Below are 12,143 nucleotides of genomic sequence, written 5' to 3' on the forward strand. Positions count from 1 at the left end.
GGTTTAGCAGTTGGGACTGAGGTTCAGCTAAAGATCGCCCTGAGAGTATATCTGCGCCTGAAAATGAGGATGCCTGGGTTAAACAGAGTTGTCCTGCACTGAAGCCTGGCTTGAGCTGCCTTCGTCATGGCATCCCCACCTCCGGTGCCCAGCCTCCTGCTTAAGGCAGAGGAGTGTGTCAATAGAGTGTCCCCTCCCAGGGACCAATTTTAGGTCCTCTCCTTTGTTAGGATCTGTATTCCGGGGTTTCCTGCTGCTTCCTTTTCTCCCACTTTTCCCAGCATATTGAGTTAATTAATGCTTTTTGTTTTAAGCCACAAACTTTTGGGATGGTTACACATCAATCGATAACTGAAATCGCTGTTTAACTCTCTAATCTTTTTTCTATCACATTATATTGATATAGTTATATTGGTCAACCTGTTTTGTAAAATGATTTCTCTGCTGATATTACATCTTAAAAGTATTTCATAAGCTTTATTATTTTCTACAACTTTACATTTGTCTTAGTATTGTATTACAAGGATATTTTGTAATTTATTTAACCAATAACTTTCCTGGGCAACTCCTCTTTGCTGTCCAGCTTCAATGTATTCACCAAACTTTACATTCCCTTCCAGGACTTTATGGGGGGGGGGGGTATGGGTTCCTGTCATTTAAGGGGTCAGTAAACTCCAGAGTGTGGCATTGACTTCTGCTGAGTGGAGTATAAATGACTCACCCCACTCAGATGAATTTGTTCAAGAGTGTGTAATATAGGACCTATACACATCTTTTTAAAAACTAATCCATTGGATCGCTTCTTGACCTTTTGGCTAAGATCAAGTGTAGTATCTGTTCCTATCAGTTTAAAAACTAATCCATTGGGTCTTAGATTTAATTTGCATTCCCATGACCAATGATGCTGCAAACATCAGTTCCTATGAACAGTGGAATAATTCCTTTGGCCACAGAGCTGGAATGAACAAAATTGAAATAAATGATGTTTCACAAAAAAAGTAAGTGCAATGCTTGCCATAAAACCCAGAAACTGTAGTCTTGGCCATTTATCCCAGAGAAATGAAAACTTATGTTTACACAAATGCCTGTAGACGAATGTTCATTGCAGCTTTATTTGTAATAACCAAAAACTGGTAATAACCTATCCTTTAACAGGTAAATGGTTAAATGAAGTAGGATATATTACACGATGGAAAAATACTCAGCAATAAAAAGGAATGAACCATTGAAACACAACAACTTACGTGGATCTCAAGGGAATTATGCTGAGTGAGAAAAAGCAAAATTCATAAAGTGAGAAACTGTGTGATTCCATTTATATAACGTTCTTTTTTTTTTTTTTTTAATCCTCACCCGAGGACATTTTTTTTTTTTTGCATTTTTTCTTCAGACAGAGCGGGAGGGAGAGAGAGAGAAAAACATCGATGTGAAGGGACACATCGAGTGGTTGCCACCCGCACGACCAACCAGGGCCGGGGACAAACTGCAACCGAGGTACGTGCCCTTAGCGGGAACCGAACCCGGGTCTCTCTGTACCGCAGGCCGACGCTTTAACCACTGAGCCAAACTGGCCAGGGCGCATTTATATAACGTTCTTAAAATGACAAAAACAGAGCCTGGCCAGTGTGGCTCAGTGGTTGAGTGTTGACCCATGCACCAAGAGGTCGCTAGTTCAATTCCTGGTCAGGGCACATGCCCAGGTTGTGGGCCAAGTCCCCAGAATGCGGCATGCAGAAGATGGCCAATTGATGTTCTCATTATGTTTCTATGTCTCCCTCCCTCTCGTTTCCTCTCTCTCTAAAATCAATAAAGAAAAAAAATTTTTTTAAATGACAAAAACAGAGATGGAGAACAGATTAGGGGCTGCCAGGCATTGGTGGAGAGGGGGTGGAGAGGCGGTGTGACTATAAAAGGGTAGCACAAGGGATCTTTGTGACTCATGTTCATGGCAGAGACAGATATAACAAAGGAAAAGAAGTGATGGAGGTGGTCACATGACTACACATGTGATAAAACTTTAGAACTAAATATACACAGATATACACAAATGGGTGCATATAAAAGTGGCAAAATGTGAATAAGTTCTGTGGATTGTATCAATATCAATGTCTTAGGTCATAATATTGTACTATAATTTTACAAGAAGTTACCATTGAGGGAAACTGGATGAAGGTGATATGGGAATCTCACTATACTATTTCTTTCAATGGCATAGATATTTACAATGACCTCAAAATAAAAAGTGAAAATATAAGCATTTAGATGGCAAAAGTGGTTTGGTATTTGGAAGAAAATAAAATTATATCCAGAACTCATCACACCACAAGAGTAAACTCCAAATTGATCATAGATATAAACACAAAAAATGAAACTATATAGAAAGTCATGGAAGGATTTCTGTTTAAGCTCAGTATAAGGAAGAACTTTCTAACTATGACTCAGAAAACAGATGCCATAAAAGAAAATATGGAAAAATCTGATATATTCAAAGATTTGACTACATTAATAAAAGAAAGTAAAAGACAACTTACAAATTGGGAGAAAATATTTGCAAGATATATCACAGATAAAGGGCTAATATTCCTGTATTAGTTTGCTAGGACTGCTATAACAAAAATACCATAGACTGGGTGGTTTAAACAACAGAAATTAATTTTCTCACAGCTCTCAGAAGCTAGAAGTCCAAGATCAAGGCACTGGCAGGTGTGTCTCTCCCTGTAGGTCCTAATCTCCTTTAATAAGGACAAGAACTTAGATTGAAAAAGGCCCACCTTAACAACCTCATTTTAACTTAATTACCCCTTTAAAGGGCCTATCTCCAAATATAGTCATTCTAAGGTACTGAGCTTTAACATGTGAATTTGGGGAGTGGGGGGACATAATTCAGCTCATAGAATTTCTAATATTAAAAAGGACCTTTTCGCCCTGGCCGGTTTGGCTCAGCGGTTAGAGCGTCGGCCTGCGGTACAGAGAGACCCGGGTTCGGTTCCCGCTAAGGGCACGTACCTCAGTTGCAGTTTGTCCCCGGCCCTGGTTGGTCGTGCGGGTGGCAACCACTCGATGTGTCCCTTCACATCGATGTTTCTCTCTCTCTCTCTTCCTCTCTCTCCCTCCCACTCTGTCTGAACAAAAAATGCAAAAATGTCCTCGGGTGAGGATAAAATAAAAAAATAAAAAAAATAAAAAGGACCTTTTCATTTCATCATATATACAAATATTCAATCACTATGTTGTACTTCTGAAACTCATATAATGTTATATTTCAATTACACCTCAATTAAAATAAAAAACTCTCTTAAAATTGACAGAAAGACCAAAAGAACCTTGACAGAGCCCTGGCCGGTTTGGCTCAGCGGTTAGAGCGTCAGCCTGCGGTCCCGAGAGAACCTGGTTCGGTTCCCGCTAAGGGCATGTACCTCAGTTGCAGTGTGTCCCCGGCCCTGGTTGGGTTGTGTGGGTGGCAGTTACTCGATGTGTCCCTTTCACGTCGATGTTTCTCTCTCTCTCTCCCTCCCACTCTATCTGAACAAAATATCAAAAAATGTCCTCGGGTGAGGATACAAAAAAAAAAAAAAGAACCTTGACAGAAAAACATGGATAAAAGAAATGAACAGTGTTGTCTGGTTTGGCTCAGCAGTTATAGTGTCGGCCCGTGGACTGGAGAGTCCTAGGTTCAGTTCCCACTGAGGGCACGTACTTGGTTATGGTTTGTCCCCGGCCCCAGTTGGGGTCATGTGGGTGGCGACCACTCGGTGTGTCTCTCTCACATCAATGTTTCTCTCTTTCTCTTTCTTCCTCTCTCCCTCCCACTCTATCTGAAGATAAATGCAAAAATGTCCTCGGGTGAGGATTAAAAATAAATAATAATAAAAGAACAGACGAGTCAAAAAAATATGTAAAAGTAACCCTTAAATGTATGAAAAGAGAAATGCAAATTTAAATGATTCTGAGACTGTTTTCACCTATCAGAATGGCAAAAATTTTAAAGTACAACATTCTGTTGGTAAGACAGAGTGCAATGGGCAGGATGGTAACATCCAAAAAGATATGTATGCATCCTAATCTCTGGAAATTGTGAATGGTACTTTGTGAAAACAGTCTTTGTTAATATAATTAAGGATCCAGAGGTGAGGAGTTCATCCTGGATTGTCTGGGTGGGCTCTAAATCCAATGACAGGTGTCCTTATAAGAGTGAGACAGAGAGAGATTTGACTAAGGAAAAAGAGGCAATGTCACCATGGAGGCAGAAATTGGAGTCATGGGACCTGGCTGGGTAGCTCAGTTGGTTAGGGCATTGTCCCAAACCACCAAAGTTTCAGGTTCGATCCCTGGTCCAGGGCACATACAAGAATCAACCAATGAATGCACGAGTGGGTGGAATAACAAGTTGATGTCTTTGTCCGTCTGTCTCTCTCTCTCTAAAAATCAATTTTTAAAAAATTTCATGCTAAATCATGATATTAAAAAAAAAGAATTGGTATCATGGGGGCCACCGTTCAAGGAATACCTATAGTCACGAGGAGCTGGAAGAGAGTCTCCCCTAGAGTCAGGGAAGTCTGGCCCTGCTGACACCTTGATTTTGGACTTCTGGCCCCAGAACTGTGAAAGAGAATAAATATCTATTGTTTTAAACATCCCAGTTTCAGGGGAAGACCTGAAATGTGCTCTGGGAAGATGAAGAAAGCTCGAGTTTATAAAGGCAAAACCCAAATTTTCCTGTTGTTTATCCAGCTAAGTGTGATGACTAATTCAAAAAGGATTAGTTAGGTCCCTGTGGTGAGACTCTGAGGTAAGCCTCTGCATGACAGGGAGGCAAGTTCCTGGATGGACGTCTACAGCAAGCACAAAAGTCCAGTCCTCATCTGAGTGTGGATGTGCCTAAGCCTGACTTTCCTAATGGTGTCCTGACTCCAAGTTAGAGTCCCTTGATGCTGTTGACTCCATTTTCAAATGATTTTGTTCAGAATGGGGACAAGTCTTTGGGAACTCAGACTCAGGGGACCTCAGTTCTCTCCTCTGGCCTCTGAGAAGAACGCTTCTCAAACATCTTAAACTTGTGACTCTCCACACCAGCTGAACTGCAATGGCTTTCCTCTTCTTGGAGCTTGTTTAGTCATTGTTCTCTCCATTATTCAGAGCGGTCTCCTTTCCTGCAATGAGGAAATCACATGTGGCTTAGAGACATAAAGTCCTGTATATAGGTGAAATTGTCACTGGGCTAACTTCGAGAAAACCCTACTCTTCCTGAATATCTAAACTATGTTGCAAGCTATGCTTGCTTACAGGAACTAAGGTGAACTGGTGACTGTTAACCACAGCACCTACAGACAATTCAGCTGCAGAACTAGCTGAAACCAGATCATCTGAAGATGGTGTTCAAGAACCCACCCCACACCTTCAGTGACCTCCAGTGACCTCCAGTGAACTTGTCTTATTAACATACTAAAAATAACACCTAGGGGTAAGAAATGCACAAGGGAACCATGGGGAGTGTACATACCCCAGCTCTCCTGATCCTGACTACTCAACCAGTTAATCCCCCCAAACCCTAACTATAGAGAGAAGGTACCTTTCCAACAAGAGCTCATCCTGCTTCATTCTTTGACCAAAGAAAAAAGTTTCTGCTCTGCTTTACTGAACTCGGTCTTCTTCTATTAGCATGAATGGCATTTGGCATAAGGACCTTGGTTTGGGGTCCTGACCCAAAAGGGTCGGCAAAAAATGAGATTGGGATCTGCTGTGGTGATGTCAATCAGGGAAGAGGAATAAAAGGGCCAGAGGAAGATAAGGTCACCTATAAATGTCAAGCAAATGAAGCCTAAGTAATGTCAACCAATGGTCTTTGGCGCCAATTCAAAGCCAACAAGAATCTCCAATTTGGGGTGCAGCAAAGAAGGAAACTTTATTCAGTGCAAAACAGCTCAATTGTGATACAGCATGGCTGTGAAAAATGCACCACCGTAGAATAGCTCTGGGGGCAGGTCCCTTTGGCTAGACAGCTCAGATCTGCTCCATGCTGGTCTGCTGTGTTAGTCTGCTTTGTTTGTGACAGTCAGTTTTGCTCTGCTCCACTCAGTTCTGATGAGACATCTTGGTGTTTCAGCTCAGCCAGGGGGATGCAGTCTTTATTCTTGAGTGGAAAGGGAAAGTGTGCTCCCCAGCCAGAGTGGAGCTGGCTTGAAAGAAGTTCCTGCCCCTGGTCCCTGACTGGTTTGTTCTCATTCAAATGAGGACTCCAAATTCTCAGTTTGATTGGTCCAAAGGCACTGTCCTGGTTAGTCAGAATAGGGCTGTTGTAATTGGTAGGAGCTGCTCAGCTTTGATCAGATGGGGAAACCCTCAGTCCTATTGGTCGAAATAGGGTTCCAGGAACTCCTTTATACAGGCTGGCTCAGATGGCAGGAACACAGTGCAAGCAGGCAGTCCAGCAGCAGGTGCAGGTAGTTTAGTGCAGGGACTTCTCCTTGAAGTGCAGTTTGCGACAGAGGCCCCTGGGCAGAAATGGCTGCTAGACTCTGTTTTTAAAAAATTGATGCCAAGGCACAGGTAACCAAAGCAAAAATAAGCAAATGGGAGTATATGAAACTTAGTAACTTCTTTTCATTAAAGGATACAATCAACACAAACTGCCCTGCGAGGTGAAGGGAATACATTTTTTAAATGTTATAAAGATATTTTTAATCTAATATTAGATCAAGAACAGATGAATAGATGTTCTAATAGAATAGTTAAGATTGAGTAGAAATTGGGTAAATTAAAGCAAATTACTACATTGAGGAGGTAGAGATGGCAGAGGCTGGGAAGAAAGGAGGTCGTCTAGGAAAGTGTAGGGTCCTGGAGATCCATTCTATAGGTTAGAAGTCTTTGATGGGTCTGTGACTCATCATAATGCTCCAGAATTTCGAGAAAGTGTATTTCTGTGGTTTTAAGCCACCTAATTTATGATACTTTGTTACATTGACTCCAAAAATAAAAAATTATACTCTTAATTATGGTCTTTTCATTTAGAGATGTGATTCTTTTATCATTTTTTGATGCTTGCTGCCTTTCCTTTTGTATGGGTGTGGTGGTTTCTTTTTAAAAACTTTTTATTTAGGCTCCCCAAGATGGCTGCAGCTTGACCAGAAGCTGAGGGCCCTTCCTCTCAGCCAGGGACCAGATTTATAGCTAAAATACCTCATAATCAACTTGAAAAACCAGGTGAAATGCAGCTGATTGGACATATTATAACTAAGGGGCACTGAAGAAACCACAAAGAGACTGGTAAGAGGAGGGAAGTTGGGGAAAAGAGGAGCTCACCTGGAGCAGCCCCAGTGATATCATCTGTAAAGCTCCCTCCCCTTGGGAATGTGGGGTCTCAGCTCCACCCAGGGACCCCAAACCCAGAGAAGCAGAGATGGGAAGAAGAGTCCACATAGTATCCGGCAGAGGTAACCAGGGGAAATCTGCCTGCCTGGGAGACTGGGACTGTACCTTTCCAGTGAAGGAGCGCTTCTATTGTTAGCAGCCCCAGCCAGAGAAGTTTGCGCAGATTCTGACTGTTGGAAAGGCTGTGCACTGTGGTGTTTGGGTCCAGGGGAGAGGCCCTTGGGCTACACCCAGCAGTAACTTTAAGGGACCCTCTTCTTCTTGTAAAGCATCGGGCAGAACCCCCGGAAGTGACTAAACTGTCTGGTGTGGGGAAAGGGGAAAGGGGAAAGGACCCACCTTGAGTGCGGGGTCAGAACCCCTTCCCCCACCTGTGGAGCCTCCCAGACTGATCCCTTCCCCTGGTAGGCAGCAGCACAGGGTAGCAGCACAGGTCGGGTATATTTGGCAAGTGGAGCTGGGAATTTCGGCCCCTGCTTAGTTGAGACCAGCTGCATAGACAGAACACAATCCTGGGCCAAGCTAATTTTTTAACCACTCCCACTTGGGATGTGTGAGGGCTTCAGTTCTGCGCAGTGCTTGGATTGTTGGACTGTATCTCCTGGGGAGGCTTCTATCAGGGAGACTGCCAGGAGAGTGCTGGGCTCTGATTGCATGGTGGGGAGGCTAAACAGACCTCACTGTGAGTTCTGCTCCGCAGCCCGGAGGAGAGGTGGAGCCTGTCTCCCACTTCTGCAGGCAGTAAATACACCCCCAGCAAAAGACTGATTGGTTCAGCTGTGAAGTCTTGGCTATCCCTGCTAGGTGCAGTTCTTTGGGGAACCAAAGAGCCGCTCAGAGCAGGGCATTCCAAGCTTTGAGAGCCTTATTGTCTTGTGTTTGTTTGTTTTAGTTTTTGGTGTCAAGTCTAGGAACCCTCCACCTAGTCCTAGGTCCCAAAGATTTTCTCTTATGTTTATTTTCTAGAAGATTTGCAGTTTTACATTATTCATTTAAGCCTGTGATTTCATTTCTGTAGAAGATGTGAAACTTTAAGTCTAGGTTCTTTTTTTTTTTTTTTATGCATGTCCAGTTGCTCCATCACCATTTATTTCAAATGTTATCCCTCCATCACTGAATGGCTTTTTCACCCTTGTCAGAAATTAGTTGGGCACATTTGTCTGGCTGTATTTCTGAGTTTTCTATTCTATCCATTGATCTTTATTACTATCCCTGCCAGTACCATACTTACTGCAGTTATATAGTAAGCCTTAATATTGGAGTAATGCTTTCCACTTCATTATTTTTCTTTCTTTTTTTTTCTTGGCTATCCTTGGGGCCCTTTTTTTGAACATAAATTTTAGAACAAGATTGTTTGTGTCTACAAAATGCTTGCTGAGATTTTAATAGGAATTATATTAAACCTATAGATGAAGTTAGAGAATATACATCTTTAAACAGAGCATGTTCCTCCAGGTATTTTTCTTTGTTTTATTAGCATTTTATAATTTTCATCATATAGAATCTGTGTTTTGTTAATTTTTTAACTAAGTATTTCTTTGGGGGAGAGGCATTTATAAATAATATTTCATTTTTATTTTGGTTTCCACTTGCCTGTTGTCAGTATATAGAAATTCAGTTGACTTCGTATGTTGATCTTGTATTCTGTGACCTTACTCAACTCACTTAAAGACTTAAATATAAGACCTGAAACCATAAAACTCCAAGAAGAAAACATAGGCAGTAAGCTCTCTGACATCACTCTTAGTAGTGCTTTTTTAAAAATATGTCTCCCTGGGCAAGAGAAAAAAGAAAGGAAGGAAAGGAATAGGACTACATCAAACTCAAAAGTTTTGCACAGCAAAATGAAAGGACAACCTAGTGAATGTGAGAAGATATTCCCAATGATACATTTGAATAGGGGTTAATATCCAAAGAATATAAAGAACTCTTACAACTGAACACCAAAAACAAAACAAAAACAAAAAACAACAAGATTAAAAATGGGCAGAAGAACTTTATAGGACCTTTGGACATTTTTCCAAAGAGGACATACAGATGGCCAATAGACATATGAAAAGATGTTCAACATCACTAATCATCAGAGAAATGCAAATTAAAAGCACAATGAGATATCAGTTCACACCTGTCAGAATGGCTATCATGAATACAAACCAACAAGTGTGGGAGAAGATGTAGATGGAGAAAAGGGAAGCCTCATGCATTGTTGGTGGGAATGCAAATTGGAAGTGCTATGGAAAACATTATGGAGGTTCCACAAAAAGTTAAAAATAGAACTTTCATATTACCCAGCAATTCCAATTTTGGGTATTTATCTGAAGAAATCCAAAACATTAATTTAAAAAATATATGCATCCCTTGTTCACTGTAGTATCATTTACAATAGCCAAGAAATGGAAGCATTCCAAGTGTTCACCAACAGACGAATAGATAAAGAAGATGTTATATATGTATATATATATACACACAACGTAATATTACTTGGCTTTTAAAAGAGACTGAAATCTTACTATTTGTGACAACATGGATGGACCTAGAGGGTGTTAGGCTTAGTGAAATAAGTCAGACAGAGAAAAACAAATACCACATGATTTCATATGTGCAATCTAAAAAACAAAAAATTAACAAACAAAACAGAAACAAACTCAGATACAAAGACTCAGATACAAAGAACAAACTGATGGTTGCCAGATGTGAGGAGGTTAAAGGGCTGGGTGAAAAAGGTGAAGGGATTATGAAGTACAAATTGGTAATTACAAAATAGTCATATGGATGGAAGTACAGCATAGGGAATATAGTCAGTAATTTTATATTAACTATGTATGGTGTCAGGTAGGCATTACACTTAATTGGGGTAATTGCTTTGTGGTGTATTTATTTTATTTTAACTATATTATTAATTAATTAATTTTTGTTGTTGTTGTACATACCCTTAGCGGGAACCAAACCCTGGATTCTCTGGTCCGCAGGCCAACACTCCAACCACTAAGTCAAACCGGCCAGGGCTGGGGTAATTGCTTTGTAATTTATATAAATGTCTAATCACTATGTTGTATACCTGAAACTAATATGGAATGTCAACTGTAATTAAATAATTTTTTTTTTTTTTCCATTTTTTGTTCAGGTAGAGTGAGGGAGAGAGAGAGGAACAGAGAGAGAGAGAGAAACATCGATGTGAAAGGGACACATTGAGTGGCTGCCACCCGCACAACCGACCAGGGCCGGGGACAAACTGCAACCTAGGTACATGCCCTTAGCGGGAACCGAACCCGGGTCTCTCAGGACCGCAGGCCGATGCTCTAACCGCTGAGCCAAACCGGCCAGGGCTTAAATAATTTTTTTTAAACTGATACTGCCAAATCTTCAATAAGAACTGTTGGTGCAACATAAACCTCCTAATGTATACCCTCAGAAATAAATTCCTACCCTCTTGACAGAGGTACTCTATACCCAAAATACTCTTACTCCTAAAGGACTCCAAAACAGAAGACTTCTTTACTGAAATCAATCAAACCATCTCCTGCCTTGCCATTTTTCCATTCATGGCTCTGAAGAATACCTACGGTATCTAATATATAATTCTATCTAAGCACTGGTCTCTTCCCTAACAAATTACCAGGTAAGAGTATTACTTCTGCATCATGAGAATGCTTAGACCAAAAGAGCACAAGGGGAGGTGTTGCCAAGTGATTATATGAACATTAAATGTAGGAAGGGCATTTGATGAAGCACTGGGAAAGAAGGGGATCCATCCTCATTGTACCATCATTAACTGGGATGAGAAGGCCAGGGTAAATGGGTAAGTCACTATGTGGCAGAGCATTTCAGATGAAGTTATGTTATATCCTAAAAAACAAAAATTAATTTCATAAAACAAAGAAAAAGCTCAAAATGAACTCTAGCTTGGCTTTCAGAAGAGCAACTGTAACACTTTTCCCCTCTCATGGCTCATCTTTTTTTTTTTTTAATCCTCACCCGAAGACATTTTTCCATTTTTTGTTCAGATAAAGTGGGAGAGAGAGAGAGAGAAACATCGATGTGAAAGGGACACGTCGAGTGGTTGCCACCCACAGGACCAACCAGGGCCGGGGACAAACTACAACCAAGGCATGCGCCCCTAGCAGAACCAAACCTGAGTCTCTCTGGACCGCAGGCCGACACTCTAAGCAGGCTGACGCTCTAACCGCTGAGCCAAACTGGCCAGGGCATGGCTCATCTTTTGTAGTACAGCAAAACTTGTAAGGGAAAGGGAACCATGACATTCGGGCCTTTCTTAAGAGGCCAGACAGACTAAAATTAAGAACACATTCTTCATTACTAGTGCAAACAATAATAAAACGGAGACAGTTTAAAATGGAAGCTGCCATGCCAGAGGAACTGCCTTGTAAGCCTTATTTCTCAAACCTTGGAATGTTAAAACAGGGCAAAATAACTTTTGGACTAGAGCATAAGGCAACATTGTGTCCCAAACAACTGTTTGCAAAGATAACAGTAAAGCAGTTATTATTATGACTACTGGACTGAAAATTAAAACTACTGTATAGTGCCCTCGCCAGTTTGGCTCAGCGGTTGGAGTGTCAGCCCACAGACCAAAGGGTCGTGGGTTCAATTCTGGTCAAGGGCATGAATGTGCAGTTCGATACCAGCCCTAGTAGGGGTTGTACGGCAGGCAACCAAGCAGTGTGTTTCTCTCTCACATCAATGTCTCTTTTTCTCTCCCACCCTCCCACTGTATCTGAAAATCAATGGGAAAATGTCCTCGGGTGAGGATTAAA

The 12,143-nt window shown here is 41.3% G+C and overlaps 1 pseudogene; it reads left to right on the top strand.

Moving 5' to 3' along the window:
• The first annotated feature begins 795 nt into the window (after positions 1–795).
• On the top strand, positions 796–901 carry LOC118639698 (annotated as a pseudogene).
• Positions 902–12,143: the final 11,242 nt, after the last annotated feature.

This window comes from Molossus molossus, unplaced genomic scaffold (genome assembly GCF_014108415.1).
Source record: "Molossus molossus isolate mMolMol1 unplaced genomic scaffold, mMolMol1.p scaffold_m16_p_21, whole genome shotgun sequence".
In the NCBI taxonomy this organism is placed as follows: Eukaryota; Metazoa; Chordata; class Mammalia; order Chiroptera; family Molossidae; genus Molossus; species Molossus molossus.